At 40.6% G+C, this 21,268-nt stretch overlaps 1 pseudogene; it reads left to right on the plus strand.

The window, feature by feature from the left end:
* The window catches only part of LOC128026591 (serine/threonine-protein kinase VRK2-like), a 38,890-nt pseudogene extending 17,709 nt beyond the window's left edge, over positions 1 to 21,181 (plus strand).
* The last annotated feature ends 87 nt before the right edge of the window (positions 21,182 to 21,268 follow it).

A 21,268-nucleotide genomic window follows, 5' to 3' on the forward strand; every position in this document is an offset into this window, starting at 1 on the left:
AACCCAGACACTGTGACATCTTGAAACATCTTTTAGAAAGAGTAAAAGTAAGCGGGGTTTAGAGCCATTTACTTTTATTCCTGCCTATTGAACTCACCAGATATTTTGTAAGTTGGTTTAAAAGATCCCGTTCAAAAAAAAATTTAGATTAGAAAAAAATAATTGTAAATCCTGTCCTCCAAATTAAAAATCCATAATCTCATTATTGCAAATAAACACAATAAACAACATTGAATTTGATATAAACAGGCAGAAATACAGAGCAAGTTCACCTCCAGTGTGTGATTCTAATTGGTTGTCCTGCAGGGCAAAGAAGAGTGCACATGTCTGGGGAGACTATGTCAAAGAAGCACACAAGCACACACACACAGTTTCAAACACAACTCCCTTGTGTCCTCCTTCTTTCTTTTTTTTTTTTTTTCGCTTACTGTCTACTTGACCCTGAGATCGATGAGTCGCACAGAGGCAGGGGCTAGTCATGTGGACAGCAGGGTTGACAGACAGCTAAAGGGTCTTCTTGCCATCTCACCAAACACATCCAGGCACAGAGCACCAGACAGCTTCATTAACCCTACAGCCGGGCCTCACTGCATGTGTACTATAGAGAGAAAAAAGTGCACCCCCCACCCCATTATTAGAAATTGTAATAATGTATAACTGATTACTGTCTTGCTTGATGAATCTGTGAGAAAAAAGAAAAAAAATCGTATACTGACAGAACTTTTAAACTGCAAAGCTCATATTGCATATATACTGTATATACACATACACAGTATTATCATACACACTCAATGATATAAATTAAAACTTTCTGAATTCTGAGTTTAATTTGCTACTGGCCTGAAGGACTCTTTGGTCACTTGAAAATCTATGGAAATATTATGAAAACATGTAAATGACTGTCGCCCAAGGGCACATCTTTAGGAAATGAGAATGACTTAAAGGCGCATATTCCAATGAAGATGCCATTCCTTGCCACTCAGACAGAACCAATTTAACATTAAAGGAAGAAATCAAAATATCCACAAAGGTCTTGCTCTATCTATTGATTTAAATGAATTGGACTCCGGCTAGATTGTTGCTATGCAATGTTCTCATATTTTTGCCACACTCTTTATTATTTGTTTATCTAGGACAAGCAGAACCACTGCAGAATGCACAGCTCTAAAAGAGAAAAAAATCACATCATAACCACCACCAATCTCCACAAATAGTGGCACATCATGAAGAGATATATAGCCCTAAATGATGTTTGGTTTGGAGTTTTACATTTCAATTTAGCCCCAGGTCTTAGAGACATCAAGGCCCTAATGTACATCTTGGTCAGTGCAAGTTCCCTGGAGCAGTCCGCATGCTTTATTAGCAAGTATCTGGCCTCCTCGTAATAGCAAACCAGTCTCTCATTACTGGTCATTAGATTCATATTACTTGTATTTGAAATAGCAATACATCTTGCTACCCTAACTAGTTTTAAAGGCCTCGATAATGCACTAAGGAGAAAGAAAATACTCGGAGCAAAACAGTCTGTAATTGGAACATGCTGTAGAGGCTGTTTGCTTGTATGGACTGCTAATGTGGTTCTCTTGTATAATAACTTGTACAATCAGTACAGAAATGTGCTGGCTGAAATAATCTTGCATTTAAGGCATGCTTTGACTCAGAGGAATGTATAATTTTGCAGGCAATGCCTTGGGGTTACGATATGATAAGTCGACATGTATTGCAGACAATATTAAACAGCTTCTTTTAGTGTGCTGAATGAACTTTTGATAATGGAACTGATGCAATAAGACCCATACTGGGAATGAGAGAGAATTTCAGCATCCTCAATGCATTTTCTTTACAAGCTAATAAAGAACTACACACATGAAGAATACTAAACATGCCTGAAAGCCCCAACAGAGCCAACACCTTGACAGCTCTGCTTCTTGCCAACCGTGTAAGTCAATGTAATGATCTGTGATAGGTCAGGTCATTATGCCCTTTTACATATGCATCCATAAATGCATTCTTAAATACATAACTTTTTTATTGTGTAGGGTTACGCCGTGACATTTTAAAATGCATTTTCTTCATCTGTTTGGCATATTCATTTTTGATGCTGATGTTTTCCTTTCAGCAGAGTATTTCCTGCTACCTGACCCAAACAGGTCAAAACCAACACAACATAATCTAAAGAAGTGTTAATATAAAACAATGAAAGCTTTCACAGATGTACCTAGTGCAGATCTATATATATCTCAGAAAGGAATAATTTTCAGAAATGTTCCTTGAAGCATTTAAAACGATGTATTAGAATTGTTTTTCAAAAATCAAAACACTGCAGCCAGTGTAACCCCTGTGACATTTAAATTATCCAAGTGAAAAATAATTCAATTTCAAATAACAAAAGCAACATTATAAATTTTGTGACAAACTCTCCATGTCCAACACAACACCTTATTCCTTAGTTTTGACCTTGGAAGGACTTTCACAACTTTTAATATTTTCAAAATTCAAGTTTTTTTTTTTTTTTTTTTTTTTTTTTTTCGCATCAGTGGCATAAATTGTTGGTATTGCATGCAATATGAGCTTTAAAACTGCAGCTCGTTAATAATTGCAGCTATTTTTAGTATTGTCACTCAGAGATATCAGTTAAACCTTCTGAATCTATGGAAATATTATGAAAGCATGTAAATGATTGGTGATCTTTAGTAAACGAGAATAATTTAAAGGTACATATTCCAATGAAGATGCCATTCCTTACTAAAGGTCATGAGCACTCAGACAGAACAAATTCAGCATTAAAGAAAGAAATCAAAATTTACTAAATAAAATATTAAAATATTTTAATAAAAAAAAATATTACCTATTTTGAACACAACTCAAATATAATTTGTCTTTTTTTGAGAAAGTTATAGAACATGAGCGAGAGAGACGTTTGGCATATTAACATTGTCAAGACAGTTTCACAAGGGTCTGATCTGTCACTTCTTAATGGCCTAGGTGAAAATTACAGCTTGTTCCTTTACAGTTCATATTGAGTATACATAGCACATTAAAAGACTCTTATTATCTATTTCAGACCATATGGACCTGGGCTGAGGTGGGCCACTGCAAGGCCTTCCTAAGCTGCTCTCTCTAATTGCAACAATTATGCCATCTTCATTACAAGGGGCATTTATGGAAAATGGTGCCATGGCCCTTCAAGATTGGTGTCATTGTACTTGGGACTGCAAGAGAGCCAAGGAGATATACCCTATAGCCCACACAGGACAAATGTGTTCAAATGCCAATGATTCTGAGCTGAATGTGACACGGGGACATTTTCTACAGATTTCTATTAAGTTGCACAACCTGTTTGTTGAACATTTATTTATAAAGCTCTTGAAACAGAGTTATTTGATATATGGTGCACCATGCTGGCTATCTATCATCAGTTTTAGCTGAATAAAAAGTACATTCCTTTAAGAGTCATGAACAAATTGTTCTTTTTATTTAGATCGTCTCAACGAATATGTTCAAAAAACCTGCCAAAACGATTTGCTCACACTGAATGATTAAAAAAATTATAACAAAGGAAGTCTTGGCCTAGTGGTAAGAGAGTTTGACTCCTAACCCTAAGCAGGGCCGTTGCTAGTGGGGTGAAAGGTGGGTCCACGGCCGAGGGGGGGCCCTGGCGATCTCAACAGTCTGGCTAAGGCTATAGCCAAAAAGACGATCAGGACAGTTGACAGGCCACTGCTCCGTGTCATCACAAAAGCTTATAATTTTCACTTGTTTTTAAGCATTGCAACTTGCCAAATTAAACATTCAAAAGAGTTAGAATCATTCAAACACAAGACGCGGAAAAGCTCAACAGAGTAGCTGGTTACTCACACGCTGTGTTTGGTGAGCCTCGTCTCACAGACAGCAACACTGAACCAAGCTCTCCTCAAAGATCCTCCTGCACATGGACAAACAAATACCAATGGCAGTTGTTTAAACAGACAGAAAAAAGGATGTGAAAGAGCCCGCGGTGTTCTTGTGTTCAGGACGCACGCAGAGAGAGACGTCTCAAAACACTTGTACAACGAATTTGCCTCTTTTTGCTGTTGTACCGACAAATATGTCAAAATACATTGGAAAGTTTGTTCGAAAAAACTGTTGGTTATGTTTTTAAGCGAAATTAAACAGTTGAGAAAAAAATGGGATGTTTGTTATATTGGATGCATTCGTTGTCTCTTAAAAGTACCACACCTAATTTAGCTTCTATCTGCTATAATGTTAATCCAAGAAAATGAAAGAAATAAAATCACTCACTGCTCTTGACTGGATAACTTTGTAGTTTTAAACAAGAATTAGTGCACAGTCAAACCAACAATTATTCAGACAACAGATATAATTGTTCTTATATATATATAATTTTTTTTTTTTTTTTTTTTTTTTACAGCCTTTCGAGATGTGAATGTCCCTGTCCACGATGACACTGTTTTTGTGATCAAAACAGTAAGAAATATATTGAAACATTAAATTCATTAATACTCATATAAATAGGTTAAGTGTCTATGGCGCTTCTGATTTTTGTATATACTGTACATTTTCAGGAATCTCATGAAAATGGACCATTATTCTCAGAATAGACATTTTACCAACGAGCAGCAAAGCCAGATACTAGTAAGAAACTTTGTTCCTTTTTAAACTTAAATCCTGTGATGGAATTCTGTTGTTATGCAAAACATTAAAAAACAAACAAGCAAAAGAACACCATAAACACTCACTGTATTATTGCTAAAGGAGGTAGAAACAGATGCAGTCTTTAGAGTATGTTGAATGAAAATGCTGAAGACCCCTCATCTTCATCTGAGAGTTCTCAAACATGGAGTGCATGTCACTGATGAAGTGGCTATAGATGTAAATTAGCCTGGCTAGGCGTATTAATAAACCAAAGCAAACATGCACCTCTGTGGTCGTTAGTGCAATCCCAGCTTGTTTGAGCTCTAATTCAGAGAGTGACCAAATTGCTGATAATGAAGCTGGTTTCTCCAAAAGGCCCCAGGCCTACTGTCAATCTGGTGCACAGCCAGTCAAGACAGAAGTGCTTCTTTACGAGTGTGTGAGAGAGTGTGTGTACGTATCACTTTATGTGTTTATAAAGCATGTGCAAATACATAAAATGGGCATGCAGTGTCAGGAGTTTGGACATAATATAATATATTATATTATGGCTAAAACATTTTTTAACTCTGAAATCCCTGTAAAACATTGGAAGAAGTTCAAATAGCTGAGGTTTTTGCTTACTGGGGGTCTGGACTGATTGAAAGTTACGTTACAAGGTAGGCTACACTATGATACTTGAGTTTGACTCATATCATCTTACATCATGACATGAACACTTCATGTCATGTCATTAATTTCTCATTTCATGAGTTCACGCTTACAAATAATTAGCTGAAGTACTAGAATGCATATTTTGCTTGCTGTCCGGGGAAGGGCCCCGAGCTCGGGAATGGCCTGAACCAAGAGTATCTCCCATATAAAAGTATAAAAATAACTCTAAGAGGAGGAGATGGGGTGGAGGCGGGATACTGATAAACTGTCAATGGATAGATTGCTGTATTTATACCATAGCTGTATTTATACCATAGTTTTGATTAGCTTAAGTGCGCTCCACCTCTGCTAATTAGGCTAAGTATCTGACATGCTCCTCCTGAACCTTGTTAATAAACGTCTCAGGTTACGAATGTAACCATGGTTCCCTGAGAGGGAACGAGACACTGCGTCCTCTGAAGGGACACTATGGGGAACACCTCGTCGTGACCCGTGTCTGAAGCATACTTTGAAAAACGCCAATGTGTTGGCCGGCGACAGCCTCTGACGTCGCTACCGGCGCGACTATAAATACGCGCCCGTAGGACCCGTCACTTATCTTCTTCGTGAAGCTTGCGTCCGAAGCATGGCAGGGAGCTAGAGGACGCAGTGTCTCGTTCCCTCTCAGGGAACCATGGTTACATTCGTAACCTGAGACGTTCCCTGTCAAGGGAACTTCGAACTGCGTCCTCTGAAGGGACACTATGGGGAACAGTATACCCACGCCGCCATGCTGAGGGGAGTGCAGGCCAGAATCATGGCAAACACTAAGTACCAACTCTACCATTTCACCGGGAGTCGCCCCTGGGACGGTTCGACGGCTGTCCATGACATTATCCCTTATGGCCAAAGGCCTAAGCTACATACCCAACTTACCTGAAGGGCCTCGGCCCGGGGTAGAGCTGAAGGCTTGGAATCACGAAAGATTCCTTTAAAGGGATACGGCTAAGAACTTAGCACCGTTTATTACCAAGTCTTGCCTGTCACAAAGGAGGGGCTCTCGTGGCACTCTGATAGAGCAGCTCGTAGATGGAATGGCCCGGGAGCAGAGCAATTGGAGGACGGAACATACAGATGAAGCCTCGGCCACGCCTGTACCATGGCGTCCAGCCCCAATGGAGCTGGATGAGTCAGAGGAAGCCAGAGGGGATAGTGCGACGCTCTCTTGAGCCGCAAAAACCGATCCACCCAGGTCTGGCCAACCTCTCTAACTCTACTTCAACACCTTGGTGCGAAGGCGCCATTCCCCGAGCCTCAGCAGGATGTCTGCTCTCACAGTGCGTCTCAAAACAGTATGTAGTACTGGAGCGCTCTGATGAAAAAACCGAGAATTCAGTCTCCCATGAGAGGAGGACTCCGAGCTCCGAGCAGCATGCTCATAGGCGACCCTTTTAGAAAAGGGGAGCGCTGCTAAACTACCGCGAGAATTGCCCACACAGCCCCCCATGTTAAGGGGCGGTGCTTGAGGTGTATTACAAATACACACTGGTTGGATGAAGCCCAAGGAACCCCGGGGCTAATCATCTTAAGAAAGGGAACGAAGCGGAGCGCGTAACCCTTACCGTACAGGATTTTAGAAAGTGCGCAGAGCCTTGCGTGCACACTTACCACTTACGTGGATTTGAGACAGTGCGCAAAGTGTTCACGTGCACACTGACCACCATGTGGTTTTGAGAAAGTACACAGGCTTAGCGTGTGTACAGAAAAAGGTTACCTGACAACCACTGTATGTGGGAGCTCACCTTCAGAGAGACCTGTGAAGCCTACTATCTGATAACCACAATATGTGGGAGTTCACCTACAGAGAGGCCTAGAGAGGCCTACTACCTGTTACCTGATAACCACCTCAGTGGAAGTTAATATGGAACTCGACTCCAGGGAGGCCTGGTGAGGCCTAATACCTGACAACCACAAACCGTGGGAGCTTGTTTTTTTTTTTTTTTTTTTAGTGGAAACGCACAGCATGTGGGAGCTAAATCTCCAGGGAGGCCTGGTGAGGCCTACTACCTGACAACCACAGTATGTGGGAGCTCACCATCAGAGAGGCCTGGTGAAGCCTACTATCTGAAAAGTCCACAATATGTGGGAGTCCACACAGCCCCTCATGTTGAGGGAAGCGATGCTTGGGGTGTATAACAAATACACACTGGTTGAATGAAGCCCAAGAAACCTCGGGGCTAATCATCTTAAGAAAGGGAACGAAGCGGGGCGCGTAACCCTTACCGTACAGGATTTTAGAAAGTGCGCAGAGCCTTGCGTGCACACTTACCACTTACGTGGATTTGAGACAGTGCGCAAAGTGTTCACGTGCACACTGACCACCATGTGGTTTTGAGACAGTACACAGACTTAGCGTGTGTACAGAAAGGTTCCTAAGCATCGCAGAGGCGCTGGATCGCACGGGAGAGGCGAGCTCCAACCCTCAAGCGAGGGGAACATCACCTGAGGCAGTACATACAGAAGGACTCCGTAACTACCACCTCCCCGGATGCGCCAAGCGGCCAGGCGGCCCCTCAGGGTGACCTGGCCGGATATCCATGAAATTCCCTGCAGTGCTATGCCAGTTCTGACGATCAGCCAGGCTCCTCGGGAGGGGTGTGGGACGAGCAACCGCAGAGCGCTTGCTTCCCGCACGTGGAACTCGCTCCGCGGTGGGTGTCGCGCCCTGGGGGGGGGCGAACCCACGCGGCACGGCCGCCTGCCGAAAGCGTGTGATCGTGGCCAGAGCACAAGGCTGGAACTGAGCACTGTAAAAGGAAACTCACAGAGTCTGTTAGAAGACATAACCACCAGCAACATAACACCCATAAGCAGAAAGGGTTACATACTCACCCACCCTCCTGTACTGGAGTCCCGCTTTACGGGGCGTCCCCTTTTGGTCCGGACCGTCAGTAAGGAGGTCACTATGAAAATAGGACCAACCAAAAACATAACAGGTCCAGGATAGGAGACTGTTATGTGAGAAACTTTCCACCTAACCACGATCAGGTGGAGCGCTGGTGGCTACAGGGGAATTAGGCAGGGGAGAAATGAAACAGAATTTAAAAACATCCAAAAGGAAGTGACAAACTCCTAGGTATCGCTCTGATCCAGACGAGAACGCTGCCCCGTCTGAATCACATCCTTCAGACCCTGCTTACCTCTTCGTGACCCGCGATTCCTCTTGCCCCTGCCCTCAGGCGGGGGAGGAGCACGAGCCGCGACACTAGCCTTCTGCACCCGTCTTCGATCCTCAGATCGAGATGGGCCAGGACCCCTTTGTTGTTCGGGCTCTGCTACTGCGTATGATTTACCATTTAAGCGGGATGTATCCTGGAAGGGCTTAGATGGCAAAGAGGGAGATTTTAGAGAGGATGTTCCCCCACTGAGAGATAGCAAGCCAGCATCTCTTCTACAGGGGGCATCCTCTCATAGCCGTCCTCGTGCATGCCATCGATATCAGCATAACTCGTATGCTGAAACCGATGGATGCAAGAGAAAACGGCCTCTTCCATTCCTTTTCAACTTCTGCATGTAAGTCAGGCAAGAATGGAAGGCTCACCTGGGCTGCGGGCTATGGTCAGAAAAATAACACTCATCGAGTCTACCTCGCGACGTTACCTTTCTGGCACACTTCCATGGCAAGTTTATTTATTTTTATTTTATTTAAAAAATTTTTTTTTTTTTTTTTTTTTTTTGGCCGCGGCGCGATCCATAACCTCTAACAGCTCCCCATACGCAGAGCAGGAGAAATGAGCGGCTCAGCCTCAGCTTCTTCACCAGTCTCAAATATCTCCTGCTCTTTCTGGTTAGAACCCAGCAGAGCACTAACTTCAGTGTCAGAAAGGGTTAATGACAACGCATCTTCCTCTCGAAGTTCGCTCTCGTTTGCCGCCGGAGAGTGTGAGAGGAAAGTCCCTCTCTAAACTCCTCAGCGAGATCCACCTGCGATCCCCACGAGCTCATTCTCCTCCGTGCCTCGGCAACGGCGGGTCCTGAGCCGCGAGATCCAGATGACAAACGAGAGCGGAGCTTTTCCACAGAAAAACGCTCGCAGTGCGCGCAGAATGCCCCCTCAAGGACATCGCGCGCGTGCTCTTTGCCCAAACAAGAGACGCACAGACTGTGTGTGTCATCAGGTGTCAAATAACGCTGACATGGATGCACACACTGTTTAAACGCCTTGCTAGTGGATGCCATGATAACCATAATAGATCGCTCTTACCATTCTGGTCGTTTCTCAGATGCACGCTTCAAACAAAACAGTCAATGAAGACGAAGAAGATAAGTGACGGGTCCTACGGGCGCGTATTTATAGTCGCGCCGGTAGCGACGTCAGAGGCTGTCGCCGGCCAACACATTGGCGTTTTTCAAAGTATGCTTCAGACACGGGTCACGACGAGGTGTTCCCCATAGTGTCCCTTCAGAGGACGCAGTTCGAAGTTCCCTTGACAGGGAAACATAATTCTGTGAATCTTAATGAAAAAATAAAAATAAAAATAATACTCAGAATAATAAATCTGGGATCGTGCCAATGCAGTTTTAAAACGGTAAAATAAAAGTTTGTCTGGGACACACTTTTCTTGTTATTTTTATCAGTCTCATGTTTAAATATTATATAACAATCCTGCCCACTGTTAAATGGCAAAAAAAAAAAAAAAAAAAAAAAAAAATCATGACCCATTGCCAACACATTTAAAGTCTCATAATATATGCTGTCATACTGCCCAGCCCTGAATTTTCCATTAAATAAAATATAAAGTGCATCTTTTTTTTTTTTTTTTTTTTTTTTTTTTTTTAATAATATTGTGTTTCGGTGTTGCTAATTGTGTATTTAAGTACATTTTCATTTTGTTTTCCAGTTATGCAGGTACAAGTTTATGATGATGGATCAGCTGGGTACAGACCTGCAAATAGTGTTCATGGAGAATGGTGGACAACTGAAGAAGCCCACCGTGCTACAGCTTGGCTTCCACACGGTGAGACGCTGCTGACATTCATGCAACATTTAGTTTGAGTTTAGAGCTGCTTGCCAGTGTTATTATTTATATCCTTTTATTTGTGTTTACATTTTTAATGCTTGTATTTATCTGTAATTTTAGTACTTCAGCTTAAACTTATTTCATTTAGCTGTCAAGTTTTTTTAAGTTTATGTATTTTAATTAATTTTATTTCAACTGCATTTAAATTATTAGAATGATTTTTTGTTGTTGTTTTAGTTATAGTCAAAAATAACAAAATTGCTGCTTGCTTCATAACAATATATCGACAAACTGTAATCTCGACCTATGAGTAGGTATAACGTGACCTCAGTTTTTATATAGAGGATTTGATTGAACATAAGTGTGACAAGGCAAAAAGTATTTGCAGCATTACTCAATACGGTGGATTTTAAGTAAACGTTCGTTGCATTTGCTGATGGTTTAGCTGCTTTGCATCCAGCTTATCTACCTGAAGTCATTACAGTAGGTCATTACGAGGTTACTAAATTATTCAAGCTAACCTCTGTCACTTTGCCCTCAACAGCTGGATGTCCTGGAATATATTCATGACAATGAGTACGTCCATGCTGACATTAAGGCTGCCAATCTATTATTGGGACATGGTGTGGCTGCATACACATCGACACAATTCCATCTTAAACGATTGGTTATCTTTTTGTGTATGTAATACCTATTCAAGTGCAGCACATACTCAAATAAGAGTGTTTTTTATTACTTTCATTGATCGTCTACTAAGACGGCGAGCCGGCATTGATGACATTTGGAACTCACTCTTGAGTATAATCAATTAACTTCTCAATCTGCTGTCACAACCTAAATACTAAACCAATTTCTTTGTGCTTTGCACTAACATACCATATACAGTAGGAGGGATTCATTTTGAAAGGAAATGTATTTGGGATGATTTATGGTGACTTTATCTCCTGCAGGTGTACCTGGCTGACTATGGTCTTGCATATAGATACTGTCCTAATGGTGAGCATAAAGAGTGCAAAGAGAATCCCAAGAAAGGACACAATGGCACTATTAAGTATATAAGCATTGATGTTCACAAAGGAGCATGTGAAATGTGTTGTTAGTTTTATTTTTTGAAGCCACCCAGAGATATTACTGAGATAGAAACATGTTACAATGCACAAATGTCCAACGTTTACAAGTTGAAATCAACATGAATTGCCATGTACAATCAATTTTACTTCCATAATTATTATTTGCAAGTGAAACAGGATATTTAAAAAGAAGAAAATAATGATTGGGAATTGTAATAGGGAAAAGGAAAGGGGTTTTGGAAATGTGATTAATGATTACAAAGACTGGCCTTCTTTGGGATATTAGCTTGAATCAATGTATTTGCCACACAAGGAACATGCATTAAGGAAGGAAGTGAGTTGTAATCTCATGTTCACCAAAAACTATGAATTCTCTAGCCATTTTACTCACCGTATAATGTGGTCCTGTTTATATTGCTGGGATTTGTCAGTACCATGTCCTCAGCTAATGGGTCATGCTATTGGAAACACATTAACTAGTAAATTGTGTACAGTCCTTTTCATTGGATATTGATTGTTCTATCCATGCTTACTTGGGCAGACTTAATTCAAGAAATCCCTAATTAGTCAAAGTCATAACCTGCATCTTGTATTCATTTACTATTAATTAAAGCTTTGGTGTGTTGTTGAACTGGGACTCAAAGCCAATATCTTTGAACTCATTGGCCATAAGATATTACAGGAGTTCAATACTGAGTACAGAGTGGTAAAGCTTGCTGATAGCCATGTTTCTGTTGCTGTTAATTTTGAAAGTGCACGGAAAAAAAGACAAGATGCCTAGTCAGCAAAAAATGTTTAGGCCTGTTTATAAGTTTTTAAGTATATTTTATAAAGTGCCTTATAAAAAAAAAAAAGAAAAAAACATTACTGATGTGCATTTTGAGACAAATCAGTGGCATTGACATGTTTTAAGATCAGACAGAACACGTTTCTTTCAGTTAAAACAGCCCAGAGATGCATTTTATTATGAGACTATGCCTTGTCTGTGAAACCGGGGGTTAATGTTCAATATTTGACAATGGGTGATTTTTTAAAAGTTTTTTTTATTTATTTTATTTATTTTATTTTTTTATGTTGCAAGTTGTAGCAAGAACCCCATGGTGCTGAGTGATCTGCAAAAATGTTCAGGAAAATATGAAAATATTTACATGGTTAAAGTTAATGTTAGATAATTTATATATTAAATATGTTTAATGCAATACTATTTTACATTTACACATTTATTGCATTAGACGATATTACAGTTTCAGTAATTTTCTTTAGTATATAATTTTTTTGAATTATTATTTATTTATTGTAAGTAGCATGCCTGTTTTTCTCAATAAAAAATATAGGGAAACATACATCAAAATATATATTTGCCTTCATGTTTTTGGAAGTGCACCCTTTTAAAGAGAATATCATATTTGGGGGTCCATGTTGTCAACAAGTTAGAAAATCACTGGCAAGAAAAACAATAGGCTTTTATGTAGAATGAAACAAGTTAATTCAATTTTTCCTTAACAGAACTGTTATATTATGAAGATGGTTTTATATGTGAAAGATAAATAAGTGTGAATGCCTGTGTGTTTTATTACTGTTTAGTGATATAAACGGAAAAAAGTACATGACTCGTAGCTCATAGTGCGGACTCAGAACAACATATTGTTTGATACATCAGAAAGTAAATCATGCTGAGGTTCAGACCAAGGTCTGGCTTCATTCAGTCAAGGCTGTGTGTTTTTACCTGATACAATTTGTTAACTTTTCATGTACAGGATTCTACATATGGTCCTGATTCTTTCTCACTGCTCTGTGAATGGATGGCTAGTTGAACTACACTGTTAATCACACTGCATATGGCAAGTTATATAACACTTGAGAGTTTATAAAAACACCTAACCACTGATGCACCGACCCGAGAGTTTAGTGTCCCGATCCACTCCTGAAGCTAAACTCAAAGCAGCAAGGCTATAAATTGAACAAACCTTGTCTGTACCACTAGCAAACACACTGTGGCCGAGCCGACGTCACTGCACTGCATCTGTCTTGACGTTCTTGACTGTCAGCTGCTCTTGTGTAGGTCATTAGCATAATCTGACCTGTAGATGAATGTAGATTATTTTCTTTTGGCCCATTGCACCCCGTGTAGGTGTTGATTTGTTTCCATGGTGAGGAGTGCAGAAACGGGCACTTTTTGTCCTGCTGAACCCCATGCTAAAACCAAGGCCTAATTATCACCTGTGGGTTTGAAGTGAGCTGGCTGAAATTCAGAAGAAGAGGTTCAAGAGTTTGACATGGCGATTTGGATAATCACAATAACAATAGGCCATAATTATGAACAACAGCTTTTATCTGATGGAAGGTGTTGTGCTCAGCCTGGAATAAACCGTTCTTGTGGTTCAGCCTTATGAATCGGTGTCAGGACTAGGCAAGGCAGACCACCCCTTCCACTCCCAGTTACAGAGGCAGACAAAATGTTTACAGAGCATGTCTTATCTTTTGCACTTTGGTATTTAGTCATAGTGCCCTTTTTCAAGGTCACCTGTGAGGGATTTTAAAATCTTTTCTATTAAATTGTGTGTTTGCTAAATTAGTTTGATCAAGTTTAAAGAAAAATAAAGAAAACCTATATACGTTGCCTAATGGTGTTGCTGGCTAGCGGGCAAGGAGGCTGACTCCATAATGGGCATGGCAGGATCAATGATGGTCATGGATTTAGTCAGAGATTTTCCCTTTTGAAGAATGCAGTCGATAGGTTATTTCTCAGGAGATGGGCTGCAGTTACAGTATTTAGTTAAGACACTCTCTAGGCACGAACAAATGATGTGCCTTAATTTACCCTTATTGATTAAGTTTTTCATGAAGGGACATGCTTAACAGGAGGTTAACTCGACAAAACTGTACCATTCAGATTTAAATTAAGTTGAATGTGTTTCATTGAGGATCCTTGGCTTAAAGTCAACCTGTAATTGGTCAGTCTGACCCAAAACGCATTTTAGTTTCATAGCTAGGATCCAAAATGAATATTTCATATCTAAATGCTGCTGCTGTCTGTCTGGTAGCGTGAGACTAATCAGTCAGTTTAAGTGAGGCCATTTCATACTCAGTGCTCATAAGTAAATGCTTTTGCTGTAACATTAGAGTGGGCTCTTGGGCTTATTTGAAGACCAAAACCTTTGTACGTGGTCCAAAAGTAATAATCTCTTCTGTTACCGAGGTTAAGAACTATTAAGAGATATTGAGATATTCTTACAGGTCTCACATAAAAAAACAAACATTCAATATGATCAAGGTAATCTGACTCTTTTGTGAGCTGATTGTGCTGTTTAGTGAATCAAATATAAACAACATGAAACCTGTAGTCTGATTCCTAAATTAATGACTCTTATAAACTTGTTATTTTTAGTGAAACAAAAACATAAAGTGTGACATTTTTCAAGATTCCAAACTGAACGCTTCAATCCCCATTGAACTATCAGGCTCTTTTGAGTTAGTTCTTGCAATGAATAGTCCAAGAAGATGAGTTAGTGATTTAAATCAGTCTTAAGCTTGGTATAATTTACAGAGGTAGATATGAAAAAATATGCGAGGACTGCATCCATTCCAAGAGTTGGACTTAAATTTAACCACATTAAAATCTGATTCAAATCAATAGTTTGTGAATCAAAAAACAAACCAACTTAAGAAATCTTTATTGAAACCTTTTTTTTTATTATTAAATAAATGTGAGAACCATGAACTATGAAGTGGCCTTGTAAAAAGTTTTTAGTTTACAAAAGACACTTACACTAGATGGCAGTTGTGTAATGTGCTGTGGCAGAATCGGAGTAGGAGGAGGTTTAGGGAGCACATGCACACACTCTCAGACTCTTCTCTTAAGGCCAGTGGAGACCCCATGGAATCCAGAAACATGTGGAAACTATTTGGGCCCAGACATTTATTTCTTTGTTTTACTGCTTGGCTCTCCATTGGAGAGAGTGTCGGGCCGGGCCACAGTCTGTCTGGATCATGTCAGAGGCCGTCAGGATCAGGTTCCTGGACGAGTCGCCAGACCAGACGAAGGAGGTGGGAGTGTGAGAGGGATGTGAGGAACTCTGGTGGGAGGAAACTGACCTACTCTAGTAGGTCTCTCAACTTTCAGCATCTCTTGGAAAAGCCGGTTAGCCTGTGAAGCATGCCAGAGAACCAGCTGAGAAAACAAAATACTCCTCTCTATCAAACCCCTCCCCCCACCCAACACATACACCTTTCTCAGCCTTTTTTATAAGGGCATATTTCAGAAGCCAATGGACGGGTCATTCAATCAATGGGTTTTGACTCGCTTCTTAACCGACACTCAACTTCTTTTCCTTATCTTCACTTTCTCCAACATCCCCATCCAGTCAAGGACACTTGGAGGTGTTGGGCTACTGCTTGCTTCACTGGCAGTGTGGAACTCTGCCCTGGCTCTCATCTCTTAAGAACACAGCTGAGGTCAAGGAGGCTAAGGCCAAATACGTTCCCCTTTTCACCACAGGTCTAGGTCTTGTGCTTTGTTGTGTACAGTGGCTTCTGATCAGAGGCTTTCTGTGCTTATTCAGCCTGAATTATTCACTCAACTGTTTTGTTAAAGCAACTCCACCAAAGGTTCAAGGCCTCAGATTTTCTTTCTTGCCTGGAAATTTAAGCTGTGGATAAGAATCTTTAAAATATAGAATATAGTTTTTTTATTATTATTTTTATTTTGTGTATTTCCAGTTGAAAGCAAAGATATGTTTTCAGATGCATTTTGCAACAGGACCTCTGGTTAAACTTTCCCTTCATCATCTCTTGACCACAGGCTGATGTCTAGCTTGCCAGATTCTGTCCTGAACATGTCCACCTCTGGCTCCAGCACGGGTAGGTGCACATGAGTGTGCGGACCATTTGCATTGATCAACAAGGTTTGGGACAGGGACTAAGCTTCCTCACAATCCCCACAAGCGCAATCTTCTTGCTTCTCCTTAATCAATGGACTGTAGTGTCCCCGCAGTATCTTTCCCTCCTCCACAGGGAGTGAGGGCATGTGCGTCTTCGGAAAGGGGGTTTTGTGATCTATGATTATGATGAGGCCTTATTCCCCCAACCTTGAGAGGTTGGCTGCAGCTGGACCAGAAAGATAAGACCTCTAACATGCATCAAGGCTGCACATGTGGTATACATTCAGCTGGGCTGCCACAAAGAGAATGTGCACCGGCGTAGAACTGCATCTAGCATATTTATTACAGTGAAGAATGGAAGGTGCCCATATTAGACACACATTTGTGTTCTTGTATGAACAGAGAGGCCCTTTTACATCGTGCTTTTGCCACCGTCCATTTGTTAGGAAGATGTGTTTTTTTGTTCCCTTTGGAATGAAAATTAAGTCTGCAGATGCAGGTTGTCATTTGGCCGGACTTTTGTGCATGCTTTAGGTAGGCATCTGGGTCAACTGCAGGATAAATCAACATAAAATGCGTCCTGCTCAGCATCTGATTTTCAAGATTGTTTATTAAAGAGTATTAAAGTTGTAGTCCACCAAAGAAAGAAGTCATCCCTCATGTCTTTAAATACTTTTTCCCCTGCAGAACACAAATTATGATGTTTTGAAGAACATTCTAATAATAATAATAATAATTCCATACATTATATAGCGCTTTTCTAGGCACTCAAAGCACTTTAAATTGTCAGGAGGTACTCCTCATCCACCACCAGTGTGCAGCATCCACCTGGATGATGTGACAGCAGCCATATTGTGCCAGAATTCCACCAGCTTACTGGTGGAGAGGAGACGGAGTGTCGAAGCCAATCAGCAGATATGGGGATTGTTAGGAGGCCATGATGGTCAGAGGCCAATGGGCGAATTTAGCCAGGATGCCTACAGTAGGTCACACCTCTACTCATCCTGGGATTTTTAATGACCACAGACAGTCAGGACCTCGGTTTAAGGTCTCATCTGAAGGATGGTGCTTGTTGACAGTATAGTGTCCCCATCACTACACTGGGGCGCTAGGACCCACACAGACCACAGGGTGAGCACCCCCTTATGGCCTCACTAGCACCTCTTCTAGCAGCAACCTAGTTTTCCCAGGAGGTCTCCCATACAGGTACTGACCAGGCTTCAACTTTAGTGGGCAACCGGTCTTGGGCTCCATGGTGATATGGCTGATATGGCTAGCTTTAAAATTCGAAATCTTCAAGCCCTAAAAAGCACATAAAAGTAGGGTGAATTAATCTATACAACCTAAATGGCATAGTCCAATTTTTTTCTGTATGCATGCATGTACAGCTTACATCAAATATGGTAATATGAAGCTCAAACGTTTGGTCATGTGGCATGCAAGAACCAAGTTTTGACATTTGAGATTTATGTTGTTATATTCGATGTAGTCTCTGTATTGGTTTGATTTTATTTAAAAGAGAATAACTTCTTTCATTTTTATCAAATTAATTGAATAAATGGAGGTGTTTAGAATAATTTCATGCTACTTGAAAATTTTGGAGCCCAACTTTCATTTTTTGAACAAAAACTTAAATGTTCTTAAAAATAACTCTGCGTTCCACAGAATAAGGAAAGTCTGGAATGACATGGTCATAAATAAATGACATGGTCATGGACATAAATGGTGACAGAATTTTTGACAGAACTAGTCCTTTAGGTTTTTGTGTATTCAGATGTCCTTCTTTCTGACCCCTTGCAGAGACCTGTCCAGTGTGAAAACCTTGGCTACAATGAAAAGCCAGACTACCAGGTCCTCAGGAAGATGATGTCAGTGGCCGGGCCACAAGGCTTATTGGACCTCACTAAGCTGAGAATGTTGGAGACAGCCAGGCCAGCCATACAGAGGGTGAGTGTGAGATGCTTTGGCACATCAGCCCAGTACTCTTAATAGGGACCATATGAGCCGGGGCTGGAGCATTCAGAGAAGCTTGTGGGCTGCGGTAGATTTATCTGTCTGGGAGAGAGAAGGAGATGCTCAGGTTTGGGAACCCTCCTCTGACCCGTTCCCTGCTTTACTGACTCCCACTTTTGCTCAGAGCCTTCTGACTGGCCCATTGGCAGCGTTGCAGTTGGGACGAAGTGGTGCGGACCAGAAAAAAAGGGGATTTAGACATTGGTGACAAAGCTCAAAGTTACTAAAGGCCCTCAGCTTGAGGCCACAGCTCAGTACAATAAAGCTATTTAATTAAAGCACTTTTAATTATTGAAACCACATGCAGTGCATTTCAAAGTCTGTATGCACATTCAGAATTGAACTGCCTAAAATACATCACATTGAATTCCTGCACTCTATTATGAGACAAGTAGTGCACTTTTCCTGTATAAGGGGAATGAGCTGTTGGATCTTGACCGTGGTGTCGTAGGTTAACCTTTGCTGACCTTGCCAACAGGCTTATTGGATCTCAAGAGGTCTGGAGTGGAGAGACCGTAATTCCTCTGGAATCACTTCACAGTTGAACTTTTGCGAACACCCGAGCGACACAATTTGGGGCTGTTGAGTACACACATTTTCCTGAGGCCAAAAGATCGCCAGTTAGAATTGCCTTTCATTTTTATGTGGAGCTGTCCAGCAATTTGATCTGTGGTTCAATGGAGAAGGCTCCGTGTTGAGGATTTGGAGAAGGGTTGCTAAATACCCTCAGTGTTTAGGGTGTCATTTACTCTCCTTTGTACCCAGATATTGAAACCACTCTGCACAGTTAGTAAAACAGTGGACCACCTGAAGAACATATCTAATTTCTACAGTTTTAGATTGACATTTGCATTTTTCAAGTGTTTTATAAATAAATCATGAATCACACAAATTATGATTTGAGTAATATATAAAAAAAATCATGATATGAATGAACTGAGAAATTTGAGTGATGTTTTACTTTTACATAATTTTGCACCAGACAAGTGTTAGACTAAGAACATTGTTTCCCTGATAGGGGTTAGACTACAGGACGGTGTGTGACTGAAATGATAAACAGCTGAACTGGTTATACTGGAAGTTCAAAGTTGAGAAGATTTGATTGCTCCTTCTGTGAATACATATTGTGTTACCTGTGCCCAGGTAGTTGGGTGATGATTGCTGTATCAATGTATTTTAATGTTCTACAAGGATAAATGGAGAGTTCTTACAAAACAGTGTGCAGAAGTGTCTTTTACCTCTGACTGTGACCACTTTTTGCACAGATGGAAAGCATCAGTGTCAAGAGCAAGGGCATTAAGATTTGAATCCTCTTTTCTTCGTAGTTCTATTTTTCTCAGTGGTTCTGTTAATCTCCTTCTAGAAGATGTAGCTGAAGTTCCTTTGAATAAAAGCTAAAACAACACCATCAATGTCCCCCTCGTGCCTCAGCTCTCCTGAAATCATGTCAGGAAGCATGAGGCCAACGGCTTCTCGTGTCACTTCAAAACTCCTGGAGTTTATTTTGCCTACAGCTGACCTCGCTGGTGATCTGTGGCCAAATTTAGTATGGACAGTTGCCACATTAGGGAGAGCAGTAGATGTCATTAATCAGGGCAGGTCCTCTCTTCTCAGGATCCAAGTCAGGGAGGGAACATTGAATGCTCACTTTCTCACTCTTGTGAATGCTGAGAGACAAAAGCAAGTACATTCCTGTCCTTTAACTTAACTTAACTTTCCACAGGCTGCAAGCCAACCCCAAAATACTGAGAAAAACAGCAAGATCAAAGCCTGTGGTGACGGCAGAGGAAGATGATGAGGAAGAGTTGAGTGGGTCAACATCAAACAAAGTTTGGAACAAGACAAAATGAGAGACACACAAACAGGTATAATATATATATATATATATATATATATATATATATATATATTTTTTTTTTTTTTTTTTTAAATCAAAACGTATTTTCTTCAGAATATAAATGGGTATTTACAGTATACATGGAAATTAACACTACATTTCATACCGTTTGGGGTCTGCAAGGTTTTTAATGCTTTTGAGTCTCTTATGCTCCAACAGACTGCATTTATTTGATCAGTAATACAGAAATATTGTAATTGAACAACATGAGTGTGAGTAATTAATGACAGAATTTTTATTTTTGAATGAACTATCCCTTTAACTTTTTTGTGGAAATGGTGATACTTTTTTTCTCTCAGTATTTGTGATAAACAAAGTTGCTCTTGCATCCATAATTAAAATGCTCATACAATGGTTTAATACACTCTTCATTGATATCATTCATTGGTGTCATCTTCATAGAGACCAAACAATGCCGACACGGCTGCTAAAGGAAGAGTTAGGCAAAGGCCTATGCCTTATGAAAGTGATGAGGACGTCAGTGATGAAGATGAGCCCCTCCATCCATGAGTTAATACCAGAACTAGAGCAGAAGCATGGCAGAGACAGGAACTTGAATAAGTAAAACCAGCAGCAGAGTGCAGGCCAAATACCAAATAGAGCACAGTCAATCATTTCCTTATTAAAATTAATCAATATTTTAAAAGCATCAAGAGTCAGGAAATACCAATATGGTTTGTGGTTTTTATTATATGATATAAAAGTCTATTAACAAATTCAACATACCAACCCTATCATTTATACTTCTTATATTCTGAAAACATAAAATTTGCTCCAACAACGCAGGAAAAAAGGAACACAGATGTTTATGAGGGCAAGACCTGGATGAGCATGAGGGGAAGACAAAACGCTCATTATGAGAACCAGCAAACACATACTCTGCCACTAAATGAATACCATGCAGTAGTCAGCAAAGTCGACTATTGGGGGAACAACAGCAGGAAACACAGCTGGAATCCAAAGCAGTGGGAAGAAACTGACCATGAAGGAGACAACTGGGGAAGTGATGTTTGTGGACAGGAAGATGAATAGACTCAGCACCATTACAGAGGAGGAGATGGCTTCGAGAAATCAGAAAACCATGCTAAATTGCCTGTCAAAATAATGCTGATCTTCCTT

Source organism: Carassius gibelio, chromosome A13 (assembly GCF_023724105.1).
Source record: "Carassius gibelio isolate Cgi1373 ecotype wild population from Czech Republic chromosome A13, carGib1.2-hapl.c, whole genome shotgun sequence".
Taxonomy (NCBI): domain Eukaryota; kingdom Metazoa; phylum Chordata; class Actinopteri; order Cypriniformes; family Cyprinidae; genus Carassius; species Carassius gibelio.